General features: G+C 39.3%; 1 protein-coding gene and 1 pseudogene across 2 annotated transcripts in view; both read left to right on the top strand.

The window, feature by feature from the left end:
* Positions 1-13,050, top strand: part of RSPO3 (R-spondin 3) — a 93,174-nt gene that overhangs the window by 24,257 nt on the left and 55,867 nt on the right. The gene's annotated exons all lie outside the window — the stretch shown is intronic.
* LOC110128242 (translationally-controlled tumor protein pseudogene) lies at positions 6,141-6,936 on the top strand (annotated as a pseudogene).

Here is a 13,050-nt window from a genome sequence, read left to right as displayed (position 1 = left end):
TTCCCAGGTGGCACTCGTGGTAAAGAAACAGTCTGCCAATGTCGGAAACATGAGAGAGGTGGATTCCATCGCTGGGTCAGGAAGATCCCCTGGAGGAGGGAATGGCAACTCACTCCAGTATTCTTGCCTGGAGAAACCCATGGACAGAGGAGCCTGGCAGGCTACAGTCCATAGGGTCGCACAGAATCAGACACAACTGAAGCAACTTAGCACGTATGCACACACACCTATAATAGTGCTAGGTGCTTACACATGCTCTCACTTAATTCCCTCCCCCCACCCCCACTATGTCTGTCAGGTAGATATTCTCAGGTTACAGGTGAGGAAGCTTAGATTCAGAGAGGTTACACAATTGTTGTCTATCTAAATAAATAATCAGACTGTGAACTCTTCAACACAGATGATTGGTCTTATTCATCTTTGAATGTTCACCAACTTGCCCCATGTCTGGATGTTTAGAAAACTCAATCACTTAAATGAATAGCTAGATGAAGAGGTACACTTTGCTTTTCCAGTTAGTAAATGTCAGAACTCGGTTTAAGTCCAAAGCCAGTTCTCCTCTCCCAGTCCCTGTGCTCCTCTAGGAAGCGTGGAAGCCCCATTTCTGACTGAGGCAGTGCCGCGGTGAGTGGTACACATAAATACAAAAACACATCCTACTCACAAAGATGCATGTCTGCACCTTCTGTTGTGTCAGCAATTTTGTGAACCTAGGAGAAAAATCCACTTTTTTTTTTTCTGCTCAGGATTTCAGATGTCAAACATAAAGCTGGATTTATTTAATGGTATACCCACTATTTGCACATCTTCTTGTGCCTGTTAAAATACCACAAGTCCCTTGCCTGCTGTTTGCTTATGCTAAGACTTCAGCATGAGATATGCCACTTGAGCATGCTATGTGGTGAGAAGATCCAAGTTTATTCCTAATATAACAAAGTGGAGTTTGTTTTTAGCACAAACTGAAGTTTGTTTCATTCAAGAATGCAAACTTAGTAGTTATGGAATCACACCCATGCAGATTCATTACCATTAAACTATCACATTTTCTGTTTATGTTGATTTCTAATTAATTCTCTCCTAAAAAAAAAAAGGAATGGCTCAGCCAGACCAGAGCACATAATGATTCCCACTGTTGGATGAACACTGTTGGATCTGTCTCATGAAAAACGCTGCTATTACCACCCACTAACTCATCAACAGGTCCTGGCTCTCTACAGAATCTGGGTCTCCGTTACCCCCATCCACGCCTTCTTGTCCTCTATTCACCTCCACTTGGGAACGTAGCCACTTGGAGAAGGGGAAACTCTCCAGCTCCTACCAACAGCTGGAGATGTTGATTTCAGTACCTTATGTATTACACTCATAGCAGAGTGCATTCACTTTATAATAGATTTTCTACTTGTAGTTAAGGGGAAAAAATTCCACTATTTTTGATTCTACAAATGCTTTCTGTTGCAGTTTCAGCATCGACTACAGCTATTGGTAGGTCACATGAAAACTTATATGGTTTTCACTGCATTTGAAGAATCAACTTTGGAATTAGCTCTTAGGTTATTTTATTCATTTAATGGGAGGAAAAAAGGACATAATAGTGAGATTCTAAAAGGAAGTTTAGATCATAAGTGAAAACGATAATGTTGCTCTAAATTATTTAGACTGTGTCAGTATGTGTCATTAATGGCGAGAATTCAGAAAAATACACAAAGATTATATGCAAGATTGCAGAATGTTTTACTTTTTTAGAGTTTGTTCTTATGACATCTTATATATTTCATAACATTTTTGTTTCTCCTCACCATTACCAAGGCCCCCTCCCCTCCCCCCTACACACACTCCAGTACAATAGAATGAAAATTTAAAACCCCAAAGAAAACTAAAATTACTGCTAGAGAGAGATGGGAGAAACAAAAATGAAATAACATCTTCCCAAGAGCAAAGTACAGGTTGAACAATGTACAGGCTCTTTGGAGATTGGAATCTGAATGTAAATTCCTAAATTATGTCTAGTTAGAACATTATCCTTTAGTATAAAACTTGGGACTCCCCTGGTGGCTCAGATCATAAAGCGTCTGCCTACAATGCAGGATACCTGGGTTCAATCTCTGGGTCGGGAAGATCCCCTGGAGAAGGAAATGGCAACCCCCTCCAGTAATCTTGTCTGGGAAATCCCATGGATGGAGGAGCCTGGTAGGCTATAGCCCATAAGAAAAGCTTTGTTTGTGGAATACAAGGTGTTGGTTCTGTTATGTAACCTATAAAATTAGCGAAAATTAAAGTGGATGACTAAATCAGGCAAAAATGTGTTCTTTCCTTTCCTTCTGATGTGTGCTTAGCAATGCAGAGTCTAAAGGGTCTTGGTAGACATCCCCAGCTATTTACTTTGGTCACTAAGGACCTGTAGGATCTGGTTCTAACCTCCTTTCCTAAGCTCGTCTCGTCAGTTACAACACTGCAGCCTCATTGGTTCCCCTTGGCTACTCCTTCTGCCCTGTTCTTTCCCACAGTCTTTGTACTGACTGAGGCTCCACCTGGAGTACTGGCCCTCAGGTTTTCATGGCTGAGTCCTTCTCATCCTCCCGGTCTCAATGAAAGGGTAAACTTCTTAAAGGCGCCTTTCCTGACCACCGTATTTAAAGTAGATTCCCAGAGTTATTTTCTGCTTTATCCACCTGTTTACTTCCTTCACAACACTCATCACAACCTTTGACCATTTAATTTTTTTGCTGACTTGCTTATAAAGTGATTAACATCATGAGATTGGGAACCAGATGTCTTATTCACTCCTGTTTTCTGCACCATGTGTAGTGTTAGGCACATAGAAGTTATCTGAAATTTTTGTTAAAAACCTTAGCACTCTCCACTATATATATGTGTGTATATAGCATATATATGTATATGTTATATACAATAATATATATAATGTATATATAACATATGTAATATTATATGTAATATTTTATGTAGTACATATATATTACATATAATACTATATATACTCTTGAGAGTCCCTTGGATGGCAAGGAGATCCAACCAGTCCATCCTAAAGGAGATCAGTCCTGGGTGTTCATTGGAAGGACTGATGCTGAAGCTGAAACTCCAATACTTTGGCCACCTCATGTGAAGAGTTGACTCACTGGAAAAGACCCTGATGCTGGCAGGAATTGGGGGCAGGAGGAGAAGGGGACGACAGAGGATGAGATGGTTGGATGGCATCACTAACTTGATGGACGTGAGTTTGAGTAAACTCCGAGAGTTAGTGATGGACAGGGAGGCCTGGTGTGCTGCGATACATGGGGTCGCAAAGAGTCAGACACAACTGAGCGACTGAACTGAACTGAATTGATACATATAAACACACGATGCAACCCACTTTCATCTTTCACTTCTAGTTCTGATACTATAGTCTGTGGATACACAAAGCACAGTCATTGGCCACCAACTTGGCATCTAGTTCCAAATATTCATCATATCTTAGATTTCGGGAAATCTATATCTGCCATCACTTGCTAGCCATGTTCTTAATATTTTGAGCTGGCTTGATTTTAGTGGAAAGTCTAGCTAATTTCTACTTAATGTTAGGTCTGTTTTATTGCTGTGGTTTTATTTTAAAGTATTTATAGAATATAAATATTAGACTCCCTTCAGGAAATTATTATTCAGTAAGAGAACGAGAAAGATCTTCCAAGTTTTCAAAGAAATAGTTTCCATTAAAAACAGTATGTTTCCCACATAATAATGGTGGAGTCCTAACTGGGCTATATTCAGCAGCTGGTGAATACATTCCTCTCTGAGATTGCTAGGAATTTTGTGAACCCATTGGTCTGGGCACAGACTTTCAGAGTATCAGAAGTTGATTCACTGGGATAAAAGATGTGGCAGACTCGATTATTTTAACTGCTTCATGTCAGCTAATGTCTGTAATGTTGATTTAATAAAAGACCAAATAGGATGTGTGAATGTCATGTGTCTAACACAAAAACGTGTATATTTGTATATTTACATAGCATAGGTGAATTTTAATACATTTAATGATTAAAACATTGGTATACAAAAACATTAAAATCATCAGATGATGCACAGTATTTCAACAATAGAATATATATGTATGTATATATAAACATGTCACTCTTTCAACAAATTATTAGTCAAAAATAATGATGGATGACTATGCTAGACCTCTGTTATCCAGATATCATTATTTAAGAATGTATACAAGTACATATGCAAATATTGTATATATACAAATGTTTATGTATAGAAGTATTGTACAATAAGTAATTATATTTATTCAACAACTTTTGATATTTTGATGTTATACCTAATAGTCCCAAGTTACCCAAATGGTTCTAGAGATCTTAACTATAGTCACTTCTGCCCTAAAAGATTTAACTTAGGAATAAATAAGAAACATTGACTCTCAATATTTTCTGGGGTTGAATCAATAAAATTTGAACGAGACTGCCAAGTTATTCAAATTTTTAGTATTAGATTTTTCTTAAAGTGAATATTGCTAAACATTCCAGAGGAATCATGGAACATCTTTTTCTGTGACCAAAACATTGCATTAAACTTAAAAATGATTCTATAACAATCAAGTCTCAAGATATGATAGAAATTTGCTGTCCTTACTTAGTCAGGAAAAAGGTCTACATTTTCTCTAAGTGAATTGATAACTGAAGTAAATGTCACCTAGAAAACTCTGTGTGTGTGTGTGTGTGTGTGTGTGTGTGTGTGTGTGTGTGACTGAGCCTTGCAGCATGCCAGATCCTAGTTTCCCAACTGGAGATCAAACCCATGCCCACTGCATGGGGAATGCCAAGTCTTAAGCAGCAGACCACCAGGGAAGTCCCCTAGGGAAGCTTTTATTATATTATTTTGAGTGATTTATTTCATAATTAATGAAGCATCCTCAGAATATATGTGATATAAAATCTGATTTCTTTACTATATGTTCATAGATACAGTTCATTTAAAGTCAATTATTGGGCTTCCCTAGTGGCTCAGATGGTAAAGAATCTGCCTGCAATGCAGGATACCTGGGTTCGATCCCTGGGTCAGGAAGATCCCCTGGAGCAGGGCAAGGCAACCCTCTCTAGGCTTCAGCAGCATGTGAACTGAGAACTTCCAGATGTACAAGCTGGATTTAGAAATGGCAGAGAAACCAGAGATCAAATTGCCAACATCTGTTGGATCATAAAAAAGCAAGAGAATTCCAGAAAAATATCAGCTTCATTGACTACTCCAAAGTATTTGACTATGTGGGTCACAACAAACTATGGAAAATTCTTAAAGAATTGGAAATACCAGACCACCTTATCTACCTCCTGAGAAACCTGTATGCAGATCAAGAAAAAACAGTTAGAACCAAACATGGAAAAACAGACTGGTTCAAAATTGGGAAAGAAGTGTGTCAAGGATATATATTGTCACTCTGCTTATTTAACTTAAATGCAGAGTACATCATATGAAATGCCAGCCTGAATGACTCACAAGCTGGAATCAAGATTGCTGGGAGAAATATCAATAACCTCAGATATGCATATGACACCACCCTTATGGCAGAAAGTTAAGAGGAACTAAAGAGCCTCTTGATGAAGGTAAAAAAGGAAAGGGAAAATGCTGGCTTAAAACTCAGCATTCAAAAAGTGAAGATCATGGCCTCTGGTTCCATTACTTCATGGCCTATCGTTTAGTTCAGTTCAGTCGCTCAGTCATGTCCGACTCTTTGCAACCCCATGGACTGCAGCACACCAGGCCTCCCTGTCCATCACCAACTCCCAGAGTTTACGCAAACTCATGTCCATTGAGTCGGTGATGCCATCCAACCATCTCATCCTCTGTCATCCCCTTCTCCTCCTGCCTTCAATCTTTTCCAGCATCAGGGTCTTTTCCAATGAGTCAGCTCTTCTCATTAGGTGGCCAAAGTTTTGGAGTTTCAGCTTCAACATCAGTCCTTCCAATGAATATTCGGGACTGATTTCCTTTAGGATGGACTGGTTGGATCTCCTTACAATCCAAGGGACTCTCAAGAGTCTTCTCCAACACCACAGTTCAAAAGCATCAATTAACTTTTTCTGCCCGCTCCCCACACCACCTCCCCACGCCCCCAACCCCCGAGCGCTGCTTCGGCCTCACGCGCTCGCTCTGAGCTCCGGGCTCCTGCTAAGCCAGCGCAGCTGTCGCCTCCCTCCAGTCCCCATCTTGATCATCTACCGGGACCTCATTAGCCATGACGAGATGTTCTCTGACATCTACAAGATCCGGGAGGTCGCAGACGGGCTGTGTCTGGAGGTGGAGGGGAAGATGGTCAGTAAGACAGAGGGTGACATCGATGACTCGCTCTTTGGTTGAAATGCTTCCGCTGAAGGCCCCGAGGGCGAAGGTACCGAAAGCACGTTAATCACTGGTGTCAATGTTGTCATGAACCATCACTTGCAGGAAACCAGCTTCACAAAAGAAGCCTCCAAGAAGTACATCAAAGATTACATGAAGTCGATCAAAGGGAAACTTGAAAAACAGAGACCAAAAAGAGTAAAACATTTTATGACAGGGGCTGCAGAACAAATCAAGTACATTCTTGCTAATTTCAAAAACTATCAGTTCTTTATTGGTGAAAACATGAATCCAGATGGCACGGTTGCTCTGCTGGACTACCATGAGGATGGCATAGCCCCATATATGATTTTCTTTAAGGATGGTTTAGAGATGAAAAAATGTTAACAAAGTTGGCAGTTACTTTGGATCAATCACCTGTTGTCATAACCGGCTGGCCACTGCTTTTCATCCACCCAACACCAGGACTTAGACTGATGGGACTGATGTCATCTCGAGCTCTTCATTTGTTTTGAACGTTGATTTATTTGGAGCAGAGGCATTGTTTTTGAGAAAATGTGTCATGTAGGTTGTCTAAAAATAAAACACATTTAAACTCATTGGGGAAAAAAAAAAGCATCAGTTCTTCTGTGCTCAGCTTTCTTTATAGTCCAACTCTCATATCCATACATGACTTCTGGAAAAACCATAGCCTTGACTAGATGGACCTTTGTTGGCAAAGTAACATCTCTGCTTTTCAGTATGCTGTCTAGGTTGGTCATAACTTTTCTTCCAAGGAGTAAACGTCTTTTAATTTCATGGCTGTAGTCACCGTCTGCAGTTTTGGAACCCTTCTGGCATATAGAGGGCAAAAAAATGGGAACAGTGAAAGACTGTTTCGTTGGTCTCCAAAATCACTATGGATGGTGACTGAAACCATGGAATTCAGATGCTTGCTCCTTAGAGGAAAAGCTGTGACAAACCTTGACAGCATATTAAAAAAACAGAGACATTACTTTACCAACAAAGGTCTGTCTAGTCAAAGCTATGGTTTTTCCAGTAATCATGTATGGATGTGACAGTTGGACCATAAAGAAGGCTGAGCACTGAAGAATTGATTCTTTCCAACTGTGGTGCTGGAGAAGACTCTTGAGAGTCCGTTGGACTGCAAGGAGATCCAACCAGTCCATCCTAAAGGAAATCAACTCTGAATATTCATTGGAAGGACTGATGCTGAAGCTCCAATACTTTGGCCACCTTATATGAAAAGCCTACTCATTGGAAAAGACCCAGATGCTGCAAAAGATAGATGGTAGGAGGAGAAGGGAATGACAGAGGACCAGGTGGTTGGATGACATCACCAACTCAATGAACATGAGTTTGAGCAAGCTCTGGGAGATGCTGAAGGACAGGAAAACCTGGCATGCTGCAATCCATGGGGTCTCAAAGAGTCAGACTTGACTGAGTAACTGAACATGAAAAACAACAATAATGGATTCCTTCTGCATAACAATTACAGTAGATATTAGTATTTGCATTTGGGCTTTAGAAGGTAATTAACGTAAGGCAAGGGCTTCCATGGTGGCTCAGCAGTAAATAACCCACCTGCAATGCAGGAGTTGCAGAAGACACAGGTTCGGATCCCTGGGTTGGGAAGATCCCCTGGAGGAAAGCATGGCAACCCATTCCAGTATTCTTGCCTGGAGAAGTCCATGGACAGAGGAGGCTGGCAGGCTACAGTCTATAGGGTCACGAAAAGTTGGGCACAACTAACACTACTTAACATGAACACACAAAGTTGGGAAAATCATTGACTTACATTTAAATGGTTAAAGAAACAAACTTAGATTCCAATGCTGCAGTTGGTTTTATATTTCATAAATACTAATATAAAGGTTGTGTCTTTTTCTAATGCACAGTACCATTTAAAACTCCATGTTCTGGATATTTTATTTAAAAAGTTGAGTTAGCTCTCATGACAAGAGCCTTTAGGAATGGTTGCATCAGTTATGCACCATAAGTTTATCAAATAGAGAAACAGAAGGAAGGTTTGTTTAATAGCTAGAGAAATTGAAATCACTGACACAGATAGTGTCGACACTTCAGACACTGAAAATTGGTCTAAGTTATACATTTAGATATATTCTTCATACTTAACTTTCATATACAAGTTAAGAAAAGATACTTTCTTCTTTCCCAATTTTAGGAAAAGTCATACAAATTTCACCATGTATTTGATGCATTGTAACCAGAAGGCCCCAATTAAAGTTTCCATGAATTCTGCCTATTTTTCACTTTATATTTATCCACATTACACATCTAAAGTTTACTTATATGTAAATAGGTTGGTTTGCTGTTGTTTAGTCTCTAAGTCATGTACAACTCTTTTGCAACCACATGAACTGTAGCCCACAGGCTCCTCTCTCCATGGGATTTCCCAGGCAAAAATACTTGAGTGGGTTACCATTTCACTTCTCCAGAGGATCTTCCCAACCTAGGGATCGAACCCACGTCTCTTGTGTCTCCTGCATTAGCAAGTGGATTCTTCACCATTGTGCCACCTGGGAAGTCCTAAATAGATTGGTGTCAGGTATCAAAGGTCTAATTTCTACTCTTGGATCTAAACTCACTATTTGTCCAGTAGCTTACAGCATTTCACTGAATCCTAGTCTGGGGTTCCAAAATAAGTAATTGAGATAACTTCTGTCCTTACTAACAGTCATTTCCATGCTTATATTATTTGTTTATTTACTGACTGCACTGGGTCTTTGTTGCTGTGTCCAGGCTTCTCTAGTTGTGGTGTGTGGGCTCAGCAGTTGCAGTGTGGGATCTTAGTTCCTCGACCAGTGATCAAACTCAAGTCCCTTGCTTTGAAAGGCAGATTCTTAACCACTGGACCAGCAGGGGAGTCCCTCCATGGCTAATTCAGCCTTCTGAGATGCATGCTTTGAAAGCAAAAGTGATATAGAAATACAAAGTATTACTGAAATTGTTGTTATTTAGTAGCTAAGTTGTGTCCAACTCTTTGCAATCCCATGGACTGTAGCCCACCAGGTTCATCTGTCCATGGGATTTCCCAGGCAAGAATAATGGAGTGGGTTGCCATTTCCTCCTCTAGGGGATCTTCCTGACCCAGAGATTGAACCCACATCTCCTATATTGACAGGCAGATTCTTAACTACTGAGCCACCAGGGAATCCCTGTTACTAAAATTAGCTGATGATACATCCTTTTCTCTTCCTTATTTGGACTACTGTTCCTTCTTTTGGCATCTTTGGCAACCTCCCCCTTTCAAGATGTCTTCTCTAATTAAATGACTCCCACATTCATCTCTAGGAACCATCACAACAGTAAGCTCCATCTACTAAGCATCACTTTTTGGATATTTCACAAAATCTGCAAAATAAAAAACCCCAACCATGTTTATATTTATAGACCTTCTTATTCTATTTACCTTGCCCTTCCCTCCAACTGAAGGCTTTATTTAGCAGTCCCTTTCCATCCTGTTTACTGGCCAAAATGCAAAACATGAGTTATTTTACATATTCAGTCCACATTCTGTTGGACTCCACCAGCATATTTGATTGACTCCACCTCCCAAGTATCCTTGGAATATGCATCCCTCCCTCACCACATCACACTACTTCTGCTGTATTTTAAGCTTTCATCTGTCTTTTTACCTTGATCATTGCTTTAGTCTTCTAGTTTCCATGCCGGTCATGCTGCCAGGGAAATTTCCCCTCTATAATAATATGGATATGGTTATATCACTCACCAGGTTTAAGTCCTCCAAGTCTACAGAATAATTTCCTTGGGCGAGCCCACAAGAGGTTTTGTAATCTAGATCTATCCTGTGCTTCAAAATTTTCTTGATATGCCTTATACCTCCATTCACTACTAGTTCAGCATCAGTTGCATGGAACTCATGCCAGTCTCCTTGATGGGAATGAACGTGGTGTTCCCTCCTCCGGCCCCACCCTGGTCTTTTACATACTGCTAACTTCAACACAGTTTGTAAGATTAAGTTCAAACGTTAGACAGTTTGTAAGATTAAGTTCAAACGTTAGATATTCTATGAAACTTCCCCACCACCAATCCCTCCAATGCTCATATAAAATTATAATACAAAACATGGTTTGCAAAGAAATGATTTGGAAATAGAAAATGAAGGTATTACTAGAGTAGGGGGGAAAGAAACAGCATGACAAGTATTCTGTTTTCTCTCTTAGTATTATAAGATTTTAAGGCTGAAAGGGTTGTTACAGTCAATCCAGACCAAAGTTTTCTGTGGTTTCCAAATAAAAAGTAAAAACTCTTCCCTTAAGATGAAGTTTGGGAAATTTGTATCTAGTTGTGTAATACCAACTGCATAACTTGCATGATCCTTATACAGGGTTCAAGAAAGCAAAATGTCGTGATACTCAACTACAAAAGAATCTAGAATCATAGAATCTGAACTTTGTAGTCTCGATTTTTTTTCTTACTTCCCGCAACATAATACTTAACCCTTCTTGAATAAATAAAGTTTGCCATTATTTGTAGCTGCCCATGTTCAAAATTCTCTGATTAAAAACAAACAGGTATTTTCTTTGCCAGCTAGAACAATTACATCTTTAATTTTTCAAAACTATGTTGTCAGAACCTTGAAAAAGCAGATCAGAGTTGTAGGTATTAAACTTCATAATTAGAAAATATCCTAAATGGCTATGCCAAAGTAATTAACACAGTGTCATAGTGGAATGAAGAAAATTGGGGGAAGGAATGCTATTTTGTCAAAAGCGTTTGTCTCAAAAAGCAAAATATGGGGGGAAAAAGAGTAATTGTAGTACCATGTGTGAGTTGAATGTGCTACATTTCATCAGTAAAAGTTTTAAAGAGGGGGTTGAGCGAGATCACTTTAGTACATTTCATAATTTGGGACAAAATTGTTAATCTTGGGATGCCTACAGAGGTCTCTCTTGCAGAAGTTTCCAGACATTCAAAACCCAAATTTTTAAATAAAATTTATTTCAAGATATATCCATTTTTGAGGCTCAGAACATGTAAATCATGTTTATTTTTGTAACTAATCTATTTAACCGTATAACTGACAAAAGTTTCAAGGGGCTTAAACTTACACTTGTGTTCCTTCGAGCAACTGTGTCTCAGAGACAGAGAGACACATTGATGTGGACCAATCCAGTTCATCTTCATTTAAATTCAGTCACTTGCTTCCTTGAGCTTGGAATGACTTTCTTTCAAACTGAGGTCTATTTTTCCATGGATAATTTTTATGAAAGATTTTTACAGGTTTTGACCTACGACTATCACTTTTTGAAATGGATCACTTTGATTCCAAACACATGGAGTTTTCACCCCCTTTCTTTTTTAGGGTCTTTCCCCAATTAAAATATGTACACATTTTCTGTAAGTCTCCAATACTGGAGTTACTGGCATGAAAAATGACTCTGTTCCTTGGAAGGCAGCATTCACTTACAAGTCCCCCAGGTCCTGTAATGTCTAAACCTCCTGTGCCACTTTATATGTCCGCCCCACCCCATGGAGGAGCATGTGCAGGAAAAGCAGGCTTCCCTTCCCCCACACATTTCCTCAGTTTATTTACAAAATGTCTTGGAATGAGAATGAGCTGCTTGTGGTTCCTGTGGCTGATTCAGGGATGGTTTCCTTCAGGCAGAGGATGCTGGTCAACCGAATGACCCCTCGGCAGCTAACCCGTGTGCCCCTGTGGTGAGGCTGATTGGGTTTGTGTGTACCCCTTCTAACTAAGCCTGTTTTTGCAGTAGAAGACTTTGCAATAATCAAACATCACTGTGAAGACAGACTTAATAATTGAAGGTCCTTCCCACCACTAACAGAAGAGAGAGAGACACGTGGATGCCTTTGCACTCTTGTGCATCAGTCCTGCTTCTCTTAGGGTCAGGATGATTTCCTTCTGCATTCCTAAAGGGACAATAAAGATGTTAATATTGTATTTGAATAGAAAATACATTAGAAGAAAAAATCATCCCAAACACCAGCTACATGAGAGATGCCCCTCAGTCAGCAAATTCCATCTGCTCACACACAAGTGTCTATAACTAGTTAATAGTCATTAAAGAAAAGGTTTAAAGTTATGAAGATCTCAAGTAAACATGAATCTTTCAAATGTTTGTTTATATTTGTTCAGACTTGCTAATGAATAGTCTCACCGTGCATGTTGGTGACTCTCAGAAATCTTAGAATTCTCAGGAACATGTGTAGTAGCAGCCCTTAGCATGGATTGGTCATGTCCTCACCAAATGTAGATTTCACTTAAGTAAATGAAAGATGAGGGCACAAAACCTATGACTTCTCTCCTAACAGATCAAATATTGGACACAACTTATAATAAATATTATTCAGTATTATAAATACTTAGTATGATCCACGTGGAACAGCTGGTAAGGTAAATCACATTTTCACCATTATATCAATTTGAACTGGTAAATATCGTGAGCAGAAATAATTCAGGAAATCATTGGCAAGGAGTGAAGTGCTAAATAGCTACATAGCTTCAGAGTCAATTTGCTTTGAATCAAAGAGTAAAATTGTGTTTTCTAATACACCAGAGTTTAAAAAAGATATCCTAGAAAGTAATGTTCCTTCTCCAATTAAGTCCCAGTCTATGTTGTCATCCTTATTTGAAAACTTTAGATACATCCACCACATACATGAAAAGCAAAACTAATGTGTACTGATTTCAATGAAAGAGCACAAAAT

This window comes from Odocoileus virginianus, chromosome 19 (genome assembly GCF_023699985.2).
Source record: "Odocoileus virginianus isolate 20LAN1187 ecotype Illinois chromosome 19, Ovbor_1.2, whole genome shotgun sequence".
NCBI lineage: Eukaryota > Metazoa > Chordata > Mammalia > Artiodactyla > Cervidae > Odocoileus > Odocoileus virginianus.
This window is presented reverse-complemented; position numbering and strand designations above follow the sequence as displayed.